Raw genomic sequence first — 13,538 nt, forward strand, 5'->3', positions numbered from 1 at the left:
TCAAACTTTGGGTGATCCTGAAAAAGTATTGAGAGTGGGAGAATTTTATTTCTTTGAGTTGTTCATGGAAGAGCACAATTAAGACATATGTTTTCATCAAAATTGGGCCAATGTTATTGTGTAGCTGCAGCTCAGAAGTGCTTGTTGTTGTATTTGTTCTTTCATGTAGTGAAGAGGATTTTCATAACAGTATCATCACCACTAAGCAACAGCCCATCATCCAGCAAGGCAAGGCAAGGCAAGGCAAGTTTATTTGTATAGCACATTTCAGCAACAAGGCAATTCAAGGTGCTTCACACAGGACATTGAAATAAAAGAAACAAAAAGAAACACATTTAAACATTATAAAAGAAACATGTAAAAGGTGATTAAAAACAGCGAGTAATAAAACAACACATAAAATTAAAAAAAATAAATAAAATAGAATAAAATAAAATAAAAATAAAAACACACACATATTAAAGTAAGAGTTGCAGTGCAGAGTTTCAAAGAGAATATAAAGTTTAAAAAGTCAAAAGCCTTTTAGTCAAAGGCAGCAGTGAACAGGTGAGTCTTTAACTTTGACTTAAAAGAACTCAGACTCTCAGCAGACCTGATATTTTCTGGTAGTTTGTTCCACATATATGGAGCATAGAAACTGAACGCTGATTCTCTGTACTACAGAGTACATCCTGTATGATGTAGATGTAGATGAATGACAATGACAAATGTTAGTAATTCAAGTGGAAATTTATGCATTATGGTAACAAATCATTATTGATTAGATTTAAAATGATTGAAGAGTGATAAAAAAAAAAAAAAAAGATTAATATTTTAGAGCTTTGAGAGATTACCTGTAGATGTTTGGTAAATCTAAAATGTCTAATAAATCTATACATCTTATCTATATTTTGAAAAAAATATTTCTCACTTTATGTAAAGTCAGAAATCTTGTTCTTATTATTTTGTTCTTATTATTTCTTTATATATATATATATATATATATATATATATATATATATATATATATATATATATATATATATTAGTGGTGGGCAGTGATTAAAATTTTTAATCGCAATTAATCGCATGGCTTTCTGCAATTAATCGCATAGTTGTTGGGGGGGGGCGCATCAACAGCATGTATTTCCTTTCACTGATATTCCAGACTGGAAGTACTCCGCTGATAAAAATAATTGCACGTCAGTGCTTCCAAACTCCTGTGTCCTTCTCCCCCCCACCATCTGAAGACATTTAAAATGAAAATGTCCATGTAAAAAACCACTACTTTTACATGTTTATGTCCCCACCAGTGTATTTACAGTTGTGAGTGATTGACAGGAGTCTTAAGCCCACTAATCAGTACTAATACTAATAAGCCCATTAATATGTGATGTTCAGTTGTTCAAAGCAAGCAAAAGGGGCCCTGAAGTGGTCAGAATAAGTTGCACTAATGTATGTTTTGTCCTTTCCGTGTTACCGTAGTTAGTTCGGACATAGAACTAACAGACATGTTTCTTTCACTCTGTTTGTATGGCCCCAAAAACGTTTGCCTGTGAGTATTTTATGTTCAGTTGTTTTAAGAATGAATAGTATCAAATATCTCCGATGTGAGCCTTTGTTGCTGAATAAAAAGACGTTGTAAATCTTTAATTAACCTGTAAATGCTAATCGTTAGCGTGTCTATGGATTTTCCCATTCAAGTTAGCATCGAGATAAATTGACTGCTAATACAACATTCACATCGTAAATGAGTACAGGTTAGTTCAAAGGCTGACATATTCTACCTAAACACAACCAATGAATTTACATAAACTTAGCATGAGCCTGCAGAAAGAATTAGCAACCCATCTCCGACTGCTTGCATAAACAAATTAGCTTAAACATCAGCATTACTTGTAAAGTTCGCCGGTTTTCTCCTCTCAGCTGCACATACACACAGCACCGGTGTGTGGACCGGCAAAATAAAAGCATGAGTTTCAAAATAAGAGTCCGTATGTATAAATCAACTAAGACTTGCTTGAAAGGCAGAACAATAATAAAACGGCGTTAACGTGAGATTAAAAAAAAAAAAATTGTCGGCGTTATTTAATGAATGCGTTAACGCGGTAATAACGCGTTAACTTGCCCACCCCTAATATACATATATATATGTATATATATATATATATATATATATATATATATATATATATATATATATATATATATATATATATATATGAAGTGTCTGATATCGAGAAAACGTACCAGTAGCAGGAAAAGGCTGGAGTGAAAGACAGCACAGAGAACAGGCCCTGAACATCAGAGCAATAGAGGCCTGGTTCTACCACATCAGACAAGACCCCAGGTTTAGGCTGTGTAGAGAAGCCCCTGAGACAGTCCAGCACATCACAGCAGGGTGTAAGATGCTGTAAGGGAAGGCATACATGGAACAGCATAATCAAGTAACGGCCATAGTGTACAGGAACACCTGTACCGAGTATGGACTGGAGGTCCCAGGGTCAAGATGGGAAACACCCCCGAAGGTGACAGAGAACAAACAGGCCAAGATCCTGTGGGACTTCCAGATCCAGACTGACAAGATGGTGATGGCCAATCAGTCTGACATAGTGGTGGTCGATAAACATCAGAAGACAGTGGTAGTGATAGATGTAGCAATCCCAAGTGACAGCAACATCAGAAAGAACGAACAGGAGAAGCTTGAGAAATACCAAGAGCTGAAAGAGGAGATACAGAAAATGTGAGGTGTGAAGGCAACAGTGGTACCAGTAGTGATTGGGGCACTAGGGGCAGTAATGCTCCAAGCTGAGTGTTAGCTCCAGCAGGTACCATGAACAACATCAGAGATCTCTGGCCAAAAGAGCGCAGTCCAAGAAACAGCTAAGATCCTGCACAGAAGCTCCCAGGACTCATATATATATATATATATATATATATATATATATATATATATATATATATATATATATATATATATGTATACACACACATATCTTTGGGATATGTTACTTTTCTGCAGATGCTGCACTCCTCTGTCTCTGAAACTGTTTATTCTTATACCATCCAGCTCTTTGACTCTGAAGTCTTAAACACACAAACACAGAACCTTCAGCGTGGCCTCCAGAGGACTTCTCCAGGAAACATTTCAACATATATTTGTCAAGTTGTGTGAAGTTTTCTGCTTTGAGCCAAAGATATAATGTTTATTTCTGTCACATAGAGAGCAGAGAAGCAAATGACACTGCTACAGACAACATTTACGGTTCTACCTCTTGCAGTGCAATGGATCTGCAGCTTTAAAGAGAACATGAGAGGAATTGTATAAAGTTCACAGCCCGTTCTTGTCCAGTCAGAGTCCTGCAGTGCTGCCGTCTGCCTGCCTCTAATCAGTGTCATCCTGCCTGCAGCACACCGCTGCCTGCTCATGTGGTTAGCAAATTCTACACAAGGGCAACGGGTTTACTCACACTTAGCCTCAGTCAAAGCAAGACACTGAGATGTTACTCAAACTGTGAAAGAAAAACAAGCTCATATGGATTCTTTGGGACTCTGCAGGGTCACAGTTCCTTCTCAGTTAGCTCACCTGGTTGAATTACAGTTCTATGGACACTAAAATCCGTCCATAACATTTTCCAGTACTGAGGGCCAAGCAAAAGTTACAGATGCACTTCAATAAAAAAAAGTAGTTGTGATTCATTTACATATATCATTTGCAAAATATAAATATTAATTAATAAATATTAACATTTTCTTTTGCAGCTTTTGTACATTGCCTACATTTTTCAGTATTTTGTGTGATATTTTTTAAACAGTCTTTTTTGCTCAAAGTGTTTTTGCTGCTTAGCGGATTTTCATTGTTCCTATTCTATTCTATTCTATTCTATTCTATTCTATTCTATTCTATTCTATTCTATTCTATTCTATTCTATTCCATTCTATTCTAAATAACACAAAAGTATACAGTCCTTTGCTTTTATATACACACACAGAGAGACAGATAGACAGATAGATAGATAGATAGATAGATAGATAGATAGATAGATAGATAGATAGATAGATAGATAGATAGATAGATAGATAGATAGATAGATAGATAGATAGATAGATAGATAGATAGATAGATAGATAGATAGATAGATAGAATTTTAACATCAGCATTTTTCAAGTTTACTTTAAAACTTAGCTGAAGTAAACTCCAGAGCAGTGTTATTGATTCACTGAAAGTCCACTCCTGGTTCTCATTAACACTATTTGTTAGCTGGATGTTATTGATGCAGAGCAGCAGGAAGTGTGTAGACACTGACTACCTGATGTATTCTGCAAACAAACTCATTATCTACTTGGACTCTTTTGTTTATATTCTCTCATGGGGATAGACAGCAGCTTTATTACCACCATTTTGTTGCCGCTCTGAGGCTCTCATTCTCTAACTTCAACTCCTGCAGCCATAACTGCATCTTATAGCAAATGACATGATCCACAGCGGTGACTTTTCATTGGGAGGAGGGTCCCAGACCAGACGTGTGGTGAGTGATGATTCAATCAGACATCTCGGAGGAAGCTCCCAGACCTTCAGTGGATCATTGACCATCCTGTCCTACAGTAATATCTGAAGGTACGGCAGTCATATGAGTCAAGCTGCTGAACGTGCAACCACTTAACTTGACCTTTTTTTGATTCCAACTCTACTCTGCTCCAATAGAAGTCATGGGATGGGGATGACAGGGATGATGTGGGTGATTGGGAAAGGCATTTGTATAAGTGTGTGTGTGTATGTGTGTGTGTGTGTGTGTGTGTGTGTGTGTGTCTGCATTGTCATGTGGATGCCTTAAGTAAATAGCAGTGATGTATTAACTGTCTTTTTAGGAATGTGGGGTATGTCAGGGTTATATTCCAAAGTGAACTCATCACAGACAAAATGCTGTCTATATCTAAAGTGGTACCGATGTAATTTAGAGAGAATCCAAATCATGCTTGTCATCCATGTGCCTGAAGGTCATGAGATTCTGATTTCCAAGTGAGTGAATCACTGGTGGCTGCCTTGATTTTTTTGTTTCGAAACTTGAATGGGGTTGATTATGCAACAAAACATGCTTGCCTTTCTGCTTTTAAAGCAGTGTATGACTTTCATCACAATTTTTTTTCAAATATGCAAAACCCGAGTGATAGCCAAATTATCACTAATCCATTACTCTTTCCATGCTTACGCACCTGAATCACTTCCCTCATGGTGAACAAGTCCATCATAAACACAGTCTGCTTGTTTACATAACAAAGCGAAACGTCACTTGGGCCTTTTTGGAAGAGCATTGTGGGAAGTGAAAGCAGTTTCTCACAAATTCGGCAAGAACACAACCCATATCAGAAGGAACAGCGAAATTGCTGCTGCGTGGAATTCCCATTCCCATCTATTCACATCTTTGAAGTCGTTCACCAGAAGTGATTCAAGTGCGTAAGCATCAAAAGACTAATGGATTAGTGATAATTACTAAGGTTTTACAAATTTAAAAAAAAATTATGATGAACGTGATACGCTGCTTTAAGATAAAAAACACAGATGCATGAGCATACTGTTATCCACATATCTTGCACAAAATACAACAAATTCTTAAAGCTATAGTATGTAATATTTGATGCTTGTTGTTTATGTGTACATTGCCCATCTTTGCCACTTAGAGAGAAGCTGTAAATATGAACAGGACGTGGTATCAACAAAACAAGCTGTAGTTTTTTCTTTTACTCTTGTTTTTCCACTGTAATTACAACATAAATGGCTATAGCCCCCACCTTTGTACAGCCCTACTTGACCCTTTGGGGTTAAGAAAACCAAAGTACAAGCCTACATCTCTTTGTATCTCTGAGTAATTCACCCCTGTACTTTGTCTCACAGACTCGCACAACTGCAGCCAAACACAACTAGAGCAAACATAGGAGGCACCCATAAAACTAGTCATTATGTTCATATATACATTTACTATATACAGTCAATACTGATAAGGATTAACGCCTTTAAAGTGTGGTGTTGTACACAGTACATTAAGCTGACAAGCATATAGACAAAAATACTGGGATACATCATACCAACAGCACGTAGGACTTGCCAGTCTAGTTGATTTGAGATACTATCATGTTACAAAAAAACAAACAAAAAAAGGGTTTACATCAGTTGTTGTTGGTAAATATCATGATAAATGTCAAATGAATATTTAGATTAAGTTTAAATTCTGATTTTTCTTCCCTGAGTGAGAGTTGAGGAAACCAGATGGTTACTGGTTTTAAATGATTTTTTATGATTAGGACAAATTTAGACAAAGATAGAATAATAGAAATAGAATAATAGAAAGTAAATAAATAAAATCTAAATGGAGTATAGTTAAGTAAAAGTAAACCCTACAGCCCAAACAAAAATATTTATTGAAATTATATTTGTCACAGTATAAAATGATGACATTTATGACCACTGTTCTGGAGTTCGTGTGGTCCTGTTAGCAATGAAACTCTTGAACTAAATGTGTCCCAATATTTCTGCCCTACAATGAATGTGTATACCGTATGTCCAAGAATTCAGCTGTCTTCAAACTTCTCATATTTCTATTTTGTCTTGCAGCAGCAACATTTCAGAAGATAATATTGTACATCGTAAACAGATCATGAAAGCGTTTGACACGCAGACATATCAAACAGTACTGAATACTAAACTAAACCCTAGCTTTTAATCCATTACAAGGTAAGTTCTGCTCCCTTATGTATCTATTAAAACTGTAGTGCACTGAATGGAGTGTAATGTAGAAGCACTGATGAATTATATACGTGTTGGTTACTGTAGATTTTGACTTAAATAAGTTAGAAATACGGGCAGGCCAAAAGAGACCATTCAATCCCCTTCACTATTTTCAGTGAACACAAATTAATTCAGAACTCAAGACTCAATATTTAGTTTGTGTAAATATGCAAATAACATGGTCTTGGTAAGACTGTTTCAGGACTGAGACAGTGCATGACAGTACCAGATCTGGTGGCAGTCAAGTCCTCTAGACACAAATATTAATACATTAATACAGTCTGATGAAAATGGTACCTTGTCACCTTAATTTTACTGATAACACAAAGTATGTTTTTAAAGCCAATGCAGAATTCTTGAGATAGTGTACAAGAGTCTGGTACAAAGCACTGTGTTTTTTTTGTTTTGGTTTGTTTTTTTTTTTTACCTTGGTAGCTTGGGACAGACACATGGATGTCAAATCTAAAGCCAAATTGTCCAGACTAATAAACACTGCCAGTAAAATTACTGACAAACAAAAGATACAGTGCAGTAGTTTCTGTGTAAATTATGTTTCTGTCTCTTTTAAGCATATCCTGTTTCTCTGCATGGAGCCGCAGACAATTTCCCATAGCTAGTAAAGTTCAACCTAACCCTAACCTAACCTAACCTAAACTAAACTAAACTAAACTAAACTAAACTAAACTAACTAGTTTAAAAATACAACCTAGAGGCTGGTTGTGTGTGTTTTTGTGTTTCAGCTGACTCATGGCATACTCCGACTGCAATGCAACTGAAATTGGATGCACTTCATTCACTTGAAATGGCCTACAGGTCACAGTCAGGGTGCCCGGGTGCATGTGAGCAAACCGTGGGCACCTGTGTAATGACTGACAGCCCTGCTGACACGTGTTACAAACAGCAACCCAGTGCCCTGAAAAAAGTTAAAATTTAACTAATATCTGAAGGATTTCACTTGAATGAAACAAACAAGTCTCCTATCAACAATACACAACTGTCATTATAATATACAGCTATATATACACATTTATACGCACACACATATAGAGTTGCTCTTAAATGATGGAATGTTTAAGTCTTTTATGAAAAAAAAGGTTCATTAGCCTTAAAACTCAAACAGTGGTTGATGATTGATTCTGTGTTGACCCAACACATGTTCCAGAAAATGCTTTTATAAGAGTAATGATGTAGAAAGTTTGTTTTCTCCCTGCAGTGTCTCTGCCGCGCGGGCTACATACACCGTTAAAAAGGTAGAAACTGTGTGTTTTACTGGAAATGGGTTGTTATTAAGCACACTTCCAAAAACAAAAAACGAAAAAACACGCCTATCCACATTATAAAATAATTCTATAAGGCCATGAACAGTGTTTCCTGGACACTCTCCTAATATGGTGACAGTAAACCTGCCAGAGATTACTTCACCATGAGGGATTCCCCAAATCAATTTTCTTTATAAGGGAGAACCCTAATATGGTGGCCACACAGCACTGCTTTATGTTCACTGAATCGCTGTGTAACAGATACGACAGGAAGCTGCACATGAAAGAATGACTAAACCAGTCTGCCTCTGTTGGTTTTACACAAGAAGACTTAGAGACAAAAATGTACATGGGTTAAACAGAAATGGCAACAACATTGAAAGACAGAAATGGATTTATATTGACTTAGTAAATGTCTTTGGGTCGGCCCGATTAGCAAAAGAAAAACAGTGTCTTGAGTGAGTTCAGAAAACAGAAAGCAATTCCACAGTACTGTAGGCTTAGTAGTTGGTCCAGAGGTGAATGTAGTGTACTTTACATTACATTTATTAACAAAACATGTTTTGGCTACCACATTTTACCTTTAAAGATGTTTGTGTTCAGGGGCCTACCAAATACCCTAAACTGACTGTTTGCTCTCAAAGTTCAGACAAACTTTTTATTTGACTTCTCCCAGACCGGATCAAAATGTTCCTCGACTGAAGAAAGCAAACACAAAACCACCAGACCAAAACTACACTTCCGTTGAAATTTAGACACCAGGTAAACAAGTACTCAGAGCTCAGGTTGCATCTCATGAAAAATTAATTAATTTAGCGAGTAGCACAAATTTTGTATTTGGTGGACAAAAGTTTGCAGTTTCAAGGGTTCTGTGAAACATACAGAAGTGTTTCAATGCCAAACAGAAGGACGCTATAACAATGTTTAGTGTTATTACACCATGTGCACGTGCAACCACAGTGTAAATACAGCTCTGGAAAAAGTTAAGAGACTACTGCAATTTCCTCTGAAATCAGCATGTCTGCATGTATGACAGCCATTCCATTCCTGTGTGTTGAATTCCAACACAAGCACACCTTATTCTACTTAATAAGCACCTGATCCATGTCTTACTTAAGAAGGAGAAGCATAAACACCACTACTGTGGCCATCACTATCTTCTTGCAATAGGACTAGCTGGGTGGTAAAAACAGTGCTATTAGTACCGTAAAAGTTATTGGAATCAAAAAATAACTACTGAAAACTACTGAACTTCTGCTCTGACAATGTTCCCAATCTATGAGGACTATTTTTTCTATCAGGACAATGCTCCTGGCCTCAGCTAGGTCAATATAGGTGTGGATGACGGACCACTAGATGAAGACCCTGTCATGGCCGACCCAATGTCCAGACCTGAACCCACTTTGAAAATGTCTGGAGGAACATGGATGGTCACAAGCCATCGAACATTGCTGAGCTTCTTGAATTTCTCTGCCAGGAGCTGCATAAAGTCATCCAACAGCAATGGTGGAGAGCCAAGACACATGAAAGCTGTCATTAGAATCAGTATCAGTAAATATTTATGTCTGAACTTTTTCCAAGTTACAACATTAGTATTGTGTTGTTTAAAAATGAATATGAACTGGTTTTCTTTGCATTATTAGAGGTCTGAAAACACTGCATCTTTTCGTTATTTTGACCATATGTCGTGTTCTGCAAAGACATGCTCTAAATAATTATATTTTTATTTGGAATATGGGAGAAATGTTGTCAGTAGTTTAGAGAATAAAGCAAAAATGTTCATTTTACTCAAACACATACCAATATACGGTCAAATCAGTGAAAGTGATCATTTTGCAGTGGTCACTTATGTTTTTTCCAGAGCTGTATGCAAATAATATTTCATTTCACTTTTTTAATTCTAGTTCTATATTTATGTGAAAATGTATATAAACACCAATTTTTTTTTCTTTTTTAATTCATTTTTCACTCATTTGTGGTTTTTCTACCTGTTTTTTTCTCTGCACTTGTTGTATGTTGCTGCTGTTAACTATGAAACTTCCCGACAGTTGGATAAATAAAGTCATATTTTATTTTATCTTATTATTTAGTAGAATATTCAGAGTTCATACAGAAAGATTTCCCTTAGATTTTGGTCATTTCCTGATGGCTCCAGAGTGATGTACCCATGAGGTTGCCAAACATAGAAGCTCTCTGAGCCACTACTAAACATGTAGACAGGACATGCTGGTATCTGACTCCCTTTGTATAAATATTGGCCTGATGGTGTGAATGTGTCACATGTCATTGTCATCATCTCATTTTCAAACAAGAGATGTTGAAGCCCAAAGCATCAAATAAAAGACTCAGTATGCTTTTTAGTTTGACAAGGCCAGGACCTGCAGTCATGGAAAAAATTATTAGACCATCAAAAGTTATCAAAAACAATGGTTATGCAATCAAGTACTAACTCCTGTGTGTATCATGTGACCAAAACAGACAGAAAAGAAAACATGGAATGCCTAAAAGCACTGTTTTTGGTAGTACAATGACAAAGCTATTGATGTAAGAACTTAAGTGATTTTAGTTATTATCAAGAAAACATGGAAAATGGATAGATATCAGCTGTGAAATTAAACTCTTATGAGCTATTTTTGTTGTTATCATTATATTTGTTGAAAAGAAATCTATCTTTAGTTGTACCAGGCATTAAAATGAACAAGAAATTGAAGAAAACAAGGGTGATCTAATAATTTTTTCTACAACTGTATACCTATAATATACAGCATATTCTGTGGTACATAGAGGACTCCGGTCTTTTCAGATTCAGATAAATGCTGCCAAACTGATTGGACTGCACTTCACATTGCAAATGGATAATGTCCTAAAACATACTGCAGAAAAACTCAAGAGCTTTTGAATGTAAAGAAACAGTTGTTCTTCAGCGACCAAGTCACTCACCTACTCTCAGCCCAGAAGAGCATGTTTTCACTGAAGAAACAAATATTAAACTATATAATTAACAAATATTAAAAACAATCCTCATATTTATAAAAAACACAGTTTCTCCAATTCATTTTTGAGAGATTGCAATATTTTTGTTTTCTTTTGTTTCTGAGTCTCAAACCCCTTAAATCATCCACACACACAGGCAGAAAGTCTAATCTGGAGCAATAATGACTGTGCAATAATGCCACGCTGCTGTTGATACTGTTTTTACTGCTTTTTGTTTTTTTTATTGTTTTTATGATTTTTACTGTTTTATTTGCTGTTTTATTTGATGTAACATGCAGCACCTTTTGAGTGAGAAATCCAAAACTTGAATTTGTGGGAAACAGTGATAGTAATAATAAATAATAAATAATAATAAAGTAATAATAAAGTTCCTTATGTCCTTATATTCTTCAAGCTCAAAACCCACACTTTGCTCAGTCACATCTTTACTCTTTCACTTCAGATCAAATGAGTTTGTGTACAGTCAAAATAATACAATTTGTATTATTGTTGCAATAATTGTGGACCTGGTTTAATGTAAAAAAAAAAAAAAAAATGAGGTGACTAACCCAATTGTTTCCTTTCTCAAGAGGAAAATCAGCATTTCAAATATATGGCGGAAATCTTGGCTGTGAGAGCAGGCCCAAAAAAGGGAGTAATAGGCAGCCGCACGGACAGAATCATGGTGTAACTAGCTTAACATGTGTTAACATCATTAGATCAGAGGTTACAGTTTTAGAAGTAAGCAGCGGATATTGATTTGATTGTCTTATCATGCTTGCACGCCATTCAAAGAGTATCAGCGAAGCCTGAATCGGAGATGTCTGCTCTTGATCACATCTTTTATAACTGATGTGTGTATTTTACTTTGAGCACCTTACAGAACATGAAAACAAATGTACAATGATATTTTGCAATGACAATAAAGCTTATTCTATTCTATTCTATTCTATAAGATACAGTGAAGACCATGAAACTAAATGTTAGGGAAAGACTTTATTCCAAATATCTGATAACTGAAGAATTATCCTTTCATGTGCTATTAAAATTATGAAGGAAAATCTTTTCAAGATTCAAATTGATTTAAAATTTAAAATAAATCAATTTAAGATTTCAAATTAAGAGATATTATTAGGTTATTATTAGGCTACTATGTATTACAAACACTGATTCACAGTGTCCACAAATCCTTCAAAAAAATAAAAAAGTCAGAGCCAGTGATCCCAGCAGACATCCTCTCGTGGCTTTTCTGTCTTTGATAAAGTCAGTCAGTAACATAATTACATGAGGAACTGTGGCACATGATCTGGCCTGGTTACACTGCATCTGTAATTATGAAATTAAGTGGCGTATGGATTTTATTCTGCTCTCCAAATTGGAAAACCTCATTTTCTGTGTACATTTGACTCCCAAGTTTCACTTCTCCTCCCTCTACCTTTTTCTCCTATACACACTCAAATACAGTTGCCTGTCATAAATAAACAAAGAATGTCTGTATGAAGTATTTGGGTCATATTCTAAAATGGATGGAGGTCAAATCAGTCTGTGGGTAGCAATGTTGGCTTTTCTTTTCCGTGTCTAATTTCATCATATCATGCCTGCCATGCATAAGCTTTGGGGCTATTTAAAGGTTGCAACAGTCGGCCCTTTCTCTGCAAAAATGTTGATTCATTCCAAGTCTTGAAGTGTTACATAACATAAATACTACATAACATCTCATGGGAGTGGGTACTGCAGCACCATTTGTAACCATCGGGATCAGTGAATAAAATTTGACATACAACATATAGTAGTACACACATAAACTGATATGACCTACTCTACTGCACACACACTCTGACACATGATACATACAGTATAGTTCATCAAATATGCTAGTAATATGTCAGCTGTTGCCCATAAAGTTGGAATAAAATATTTTTACATCTTCTCTTGAAATAACTGTGACAATATGATTTATTCTTGATAGATAAAGTGTAATTGGGACTCAGTATCATTGCACCTGGTGATGTGTATAAAGAGGAATGTGTCTGAAAAAAAAAATTATTCCAACTATATGGAAAACAGTGTATATTCAAGCTGATTTGTCTGGCTTTTAAATGCATGGTGTTATCTTTGACCTACACTTTCCTGTCACCAGTGCTTTAAAGATATTATACAGTGTCTTTTTATAAATACCAAAAATTCCAAATATGTGTCATTTTCTGTCTGTTTTGTGGCTTTTGCAGAGACTTTTATTCATTATTTGATACATCATTGTAAAGATTTATTTTTAGCATTCTGCATTTATGTAAAAGTCTTTGAACGGTTTAAAATGCAGTGGCTAGAATCCTAACCCAAAAAAAAAAAAAAAACTTACACACTTGCTGCACCTCAAAAGCTACCCATGGGATTCCAAGGTTCTTTTCATGACTCACAAAATACTAAATGTCTTTGAGTCTTTGGACTTGTTTCATACCTCACACCTCACTTTACTTCTACATAAATTCAAAGAAATCATATGTTAAATGTCTCTTTCCTACTGAATACTATTTGATGAGTTC

Source organism: Sphaeramia orbicularis, chromosome 13, assembly GCF_902148855.1.
Source record: "Sphaeramia orbicularis chromosome 13, fSphaOr1.1, whole genome shotgun sequence".
NCBI classification, from domain to species: domain Eukaryota; kingdom Metazoa; phylum Chordata; class Actinopteri; order Kurtiformes; family Apogonidae; genus Sphaeramia; species Sphaeramia orbicularis.